We start from the raw sequence: 5,441 nt of genomic DNA on the forward strand, positions 1-5,441 counted from the left end.
TCTAACCCCGTGCTGTACCTGTCCTGGGAGTGTTTGATGGGGACAGTGTAGAGGGAGCTTTACTCTGTATCTAACCCCGTGCTGTACCTGTCCTGGGAGTGTTTGATGGGGGACAGTGTAGAGGGAGCTTTACTCTGTATCTAACCCCGTGCTGTACCTGTCCTGGGAGTGTTTGATGGGGACAGTGTAGAGGGAGCTTTACTCTGTATCTAACCCCGTGCTGTACCTGTCCTGGGAGTGTTTGATGGGGACAGTGTAGAGGGAGCTTTACTCTGTATCGAACCCCGTGCTGTACCTGTCCTGGGAGTGTTTGATGGGGGACAGTGTAGAGGGAGCTTTACTCTGTATCTAACCCCGTGCTGTACCTGTCCTGGGAGTGTTTGATGGGGACAGTGTAGAGGGAGCTTTACTCTGTATCTAACCCCATGCTGTACCTGTCCTGGGAGTGTTTGATGGGGACAGTGTAGAGGGAGCTTTACTCTGTATCTAACCCCATGCTGTACCTGTCCTGGGAGTGTTTGATGGGGACAGTGTAGAGGGAGCTTTACTCTGTATCTAACCCCGTGCTGTACCTGTCCTGGGAGTGTTTGATGGGGACAGTGTAGAGGGAGCTTTACTCTGTATCTAACCCCGTGCTGTACCTGTCCTGGGAGTGTTTGATGGGGACAGTGGAGAGGGGCTTTACTCTGTATCTAACCCCGTGCTGTACCTGTCCTGGGAGTGTTTGATGGGGACAGTGTAGAGGGAGCTTTACTCTGTATCTAACCCCGTGCTGTACCTGTCCTGGGAGTGTTTGATGGGGACAGTGGAGAGGGAGCTGTACTCTGTATCTAACCCCGTGCTGTACCTGTCCTGGGAGTGTTTGATGGGGACAGTGTAGAGGGAGCTTTACTCTGTATCTAACCCCGTGCTGTACCTGTCCTGGGAGTGTTTGATGGGGACAGTGTAGAGGGAGCTTTACTCTGTATCCTAACCCCGTGCTGTACCTGTCCTGGGAGTGTTTGATGGGGACAGTGTAGAGGGAGCTTTACTCTGTATCTAACCCCGTGCTGTACCTGTCCTGGGAGTGTTTGATGGGGGACAGTGTAGAGGGAGCTTTACTCTGTATCCAAGCCCCGTGCTGTACCTGTCCTGGGAGTGTTTGATGGGGGACAGTGTAGAGGGAGCTTTACTTACAACCTCTGGTACCTGTCCTGGGAGTGTTTGATGGGGACAGTGTAGAGGGAGCCTGTGTGTCCGGAGTGTTTGGGGGACAGTGTAGAGGGAGCTTTACTCTGTATCTAACCCCGTGCTGTACCTGTCCTGGGAGTGTTTGATGGGGACAGTGTAGAGGGAGCTTTACTCTGTATCTAACCCCGTGCTGTACCTGTCCTGGGAGTGTTTGATGGGGACAGTGTAGAGGGAGCTTTACTCTGTATCTAACCCCGTGCTGTACCTGTCCTGGGAATGTTTGATGGGGGACAGTGTAGAGGGAGCTTTACTCTGTATCCAAGCCCGTGCTGTACCTGTCCTGGGAGTGTTTGATGGGGACAGTGCAGAGGGAGCTTTACTCTGTATCTAACCCCGTGCTGTACCTGTCCTGGGAGTGTTTGATGGGGGACAGTGTAGAGGGAGCTTTACTCTGTATCTAACCCCGTGCTGTACCTGTCCTGGGAGTGTTTGATGGGGACAGTGTAGAGGGAGCTTTACTCTGTATCTAACCCCGTGCTGTACCTGTCCTGGGAGTGTTTGATGGGGACAGTGTAGAGGGAGCTTTACTCTGTATCTAACCCCGTGCTGTACCTGTCCTGGGAGTGTTTGATGGGGACAGTGTAGAGGGAGCTTTACTCTGTATCTAACCCCGTGCTGTACCTGTCCTGGGAGTGTTTGATGGGGACAGTGTAGAGGGAGCTTCACTCTGTATCTAACTCCGTGCTGTACCTGTCCTGGGAGTGTTTGATGGGGGACAGTGTAGAGGGAGCTTTACTCTGTATCTAACCCCGTGCTGTACCTGTCCTGGGAGTGTTAGATGGGGGACAGTGTAGAGGGAGCTTTACTCTGTATCTAACCCCGTGCTGTACCTGTCCTGGGAGTGTTTGATGGGGACAGTGTAGAGGGAGCTTCACTCTGTATCTAACTCCGTGCTGTACCTGTCCTGGGAGTGTTTGATGGGGGACAGTGTAGAGGGAGCTTTACTCTGTATCTAACCCCGTGCTGTACCTGTCCTGGGAGTGTTAGATGGGGGACAGTGTAGAGGGAGCTTTACTCTGTATCTAACCCCGTGCTGTACCTGTCCTGGGAGTGTTTGATGGGGGACAGTGTAGAGGGAGCTTTACTCTGTATCTCCCCCCGTGCTGTACCTGTCCTGGGAGTGTTTGATGGGGGACAGTGTAGAGGGAGCTTTACTCTGTATCTCCCCCCGTGCTGTACCTGTCCTGGGAGTGTTTGATGTGGACAGTGTAGAGGGAGCTTTACTCTGTATCTAACCCCCTGCTGTACCTGTCCTGGGAGTGTTTGATGGGGGACAGTGTAGAGGGAGCTTTACTCTGTATCTAGCCCCGTGCTGTACCTGTCCTGGGAGTGTTTGATGGGGACAGTGTAGAGGGAGCTTTACTCTGTATCTAACCCCGTGCTGTACCTGTCCTGGGAGTGTTTGATGGGGACAGTGTAGCGGGAGCTTTACTCTGTATCTCCCCCCGTGCTGTACCTGTCCTGGGAGTGTTTGATGGGGACAGTGTAGAGGGAGCTTTACTCTGTATCTAGCCCCGTGCTGTACCTGTCCTGGGAGTGTTTGATGGGGACAGTGTAGAGGGAGCTTTACTCTGTATCTAACCCCATGCTGTACCTGTCCTGGGAGTGTTTGATGGGGACAGAGTAGAGGGAGCTTTACTCTGTATCTAGCCCCGTGCTGTACCTGTCCTGGGAGTGTTTGATGGGGACAGTGTAGAGGGAGCTTTACTCTGTATCTCCCCCCGTGCTGTACCTGTCCTGGGAGTGTTTGATGGGGACAGTGTAGAGGGAGCTTTACTCTGTATCTAACCCCATGCTGTACCTGTCCTGGGAGTGTTTGATGGGGACAGTGTAGAGGGAGCTTTACTCTGTATCTCCCCCCGTGCTGTACCTGTCCTGGGAGTGTTTGATGGGGACAGTGTCGAGGGAGCTTTACTCTGTATCTAACCCCGTGCTGTACCTGTCCTGGGAGTGTTCGATGGGGGACAGTGTAGAGGGAGCTTTACTCTGTATCTAACCCCGTGCTGTACCTGTCCTGGGAGTGTTTGATGGGGACAGTGTAGAGGGAGCTTTACTCTGTATCTAACCCCGTGCTGTACCTGTCCTGGGAGTGTTTGATGGGGACAGTGTAGAGGGAGCTGTACTCTGTATCTAACCCCGTGCCGTACCTGTCCTGGGAGTGTTTGATGGGGACAGTGTGGAGGGAGCTTTACTCTGTATCTAACCCCGTGCTGTACCTGTCCTGGGAGTGTTTGATGGGGACAGTGTCGAGGGAGCTTTACTCTGTATCTAACCCCGTGCTGTACCTGTCCTGGGAATGTTTGATGGGGGACAGTGTCGAGGGAGCTTTACTCTGTATCTAACCCCATGCTGTACCTGTCCTGGGAGTGTTTGATGGGGACAGTGTCGAGGGAGCTTTACTCTGTATCTAACCCCGTGCTGTACCTGTCCTGGGAATGTTTGATGGGGGACAGTGTCGAGGGAGCTTTACTCTGTATCTAACCCCATGCTGTACCTGTCCTGGGAGTGTTTGATGGGGACAGTGTAGAGGGACCTTTACTCTGTATCTAACCCCGTGCTGTACCTGTCCTGGGAGTGTTTGATGGGGACAGTGTAGAGGGAGCTGTACTCTGTATCTAACCCCGTGCCGTACCTGTCCTGGGAGTGTTTGATGGGGACAGTGTGGAGGGAGCTTTACTCTGTATCTAACCCCGTGCTGTACCTGTCCTGGGAGTGTTCGATGGGGGACAGTGTAGAGGGAGCTTTACTCTGTATCTAACCCCGTGCTGTACCTGTCCTGGGAGTGTTTGATGGGGACAGTGTAGAGGGAGCTTTACTCTGTATCTAACCCCGTGCTGTACCTGTCCTGGGAGTGTTTGATGGGGACAGTAAGAAGTCTCACAACACCAGGTTAAAGTCGAACAGGTTTATTTGGTAGCAAACGCCCCTAGCTTTCGGAGCACTGCTCCTTCGTCAGGTGAGTGGGAGTTCTGTTCACAAACAGGGCATATAAAGACACAAACTCAATTTACAAGATAATGGTTGGAATGCGAGTCTTTACAGGTAATCAAGTCTTAAAGGTACAGACAATGTGAGTGGAGTGAGGGTTAAGCACAGGTTAAAGAGATGTGTATTGTCTCCAGACAGGACAGTTAGTGAGATTTTGCAAGCCCAGGCAAGTCGTGGGGGTTACAGATAGTGTGACATGAACCCAAGATCCCGGTTTAGGCCGTCCTCATGTGTGCGGAACTTGGCTATCAGTCTCTGCTCAGCGACTCTGTGTTGTCGTGTGTCGCGAAGGCCGCCTTGGAGAACGCTTACCCAAAGATCAGAGGCTGAATGCCCGTGACTGCTGAAGTGTTCCCCCACAGGAAGAGAACAGTCTTGCCTGGTGATTGTCGAGCGGTGTTCATTCATCCGTTGTCGTAGCGTCTGCATAGTTTCCCCAATGTACCATGCCTCGGGACATCCTTTCCTGCAGCGTATCAGGTAGACAACATTGGCCGAGTTGCAAGTGTATGTACCGTGTACCTGGGAGATGGTGTTCTCACGTGAGATATATATATACAACAACGTGTTTGATGGGAACAGTGTGGAGGGAGCATGACTCTGATGCAGCGACACCCCCATCTGGTGGTCACACATGGCGCTGGAACATCTCCGAAAGTGGACACAGTCCTTTTAATGATGAGATTAATTTCCCCACTGATGCGATGTCAAATTGCTATTCCTCTTCAATGTGAATCTTTTACTGTGACAGAATATATTCCTGTGACCATTTTACTAAAATATAAATAGATCCAATCACCACTAATTGAATAAATAATTGAAATAAACACATTTCAAAGCAGTGTGATTCTGAGTGTCAGTTTATACAGAATAACAGATACCCGGGAGTGAGTTACAGACTGGAATCTAATCGAGGGGCTTGGGGTGGATTATATATAGAATAACAGTGATCCGGGAGTGCGGTAGTTAGTTAGCACCCGAATGAGAGTTGGTGCGTGGGAGACCCACACCCCAGTGAGAGTCAGTGTGTGTGGGACCCGTACCCCAGTGAGAGTCAGTGTGTGTGGAACCCGTACCCCAGTGAGAGTCAGTGTGTGTGGGACCCGTACCCCAGTGAGAGTCAGTGTGTGTGGGACCCGTACCCCAGTGAGAGTCAGTGTGTGTGGAACCTGTACCCCAGTGAGAGTCAGTGTGTGTGGGACCCGTACCCCAGTGAGAGTCAG

General features: G+C 51.8%; 1 long non-coding RNA gene across 1 annotated transcript; it reads left to right on the plus strand.

Moving 5' to 3' along the window:
• Positions 1 to 972: 972 nt before the first annotated feature.
• LOC144490775 (uncharacterized) lies at positions 973 to 5,059 on the plus strand. Its single transcript, XR_013497342.1, has 2 exons — positions 973 to 3,337; positions 3,961 to 5,059. It is a non-coding gene; the product is annotated as an uncharacterized LOC144490775 (long non-coding RNA).
• The last annotated feature ends 382 nt before the right edge of the window (positions 5,060 to 5,441 follow it).

Source organism: Mustelus asterias, unplaced genomic scaffold (genome assembly GCF_964213995.1).
Source record: "Mustelus asterias unplaced genomic scaffold, sMusAst1.hap1.1 HAP1_SCAFFOLD_3777, whole genome shotgun sequence".
NCBI lineage: Eukaryota > Metazoa > Chordata > Chondrichthyes > Carcharhiniformes > Triakidae > Mustelus > Mustelus asterias.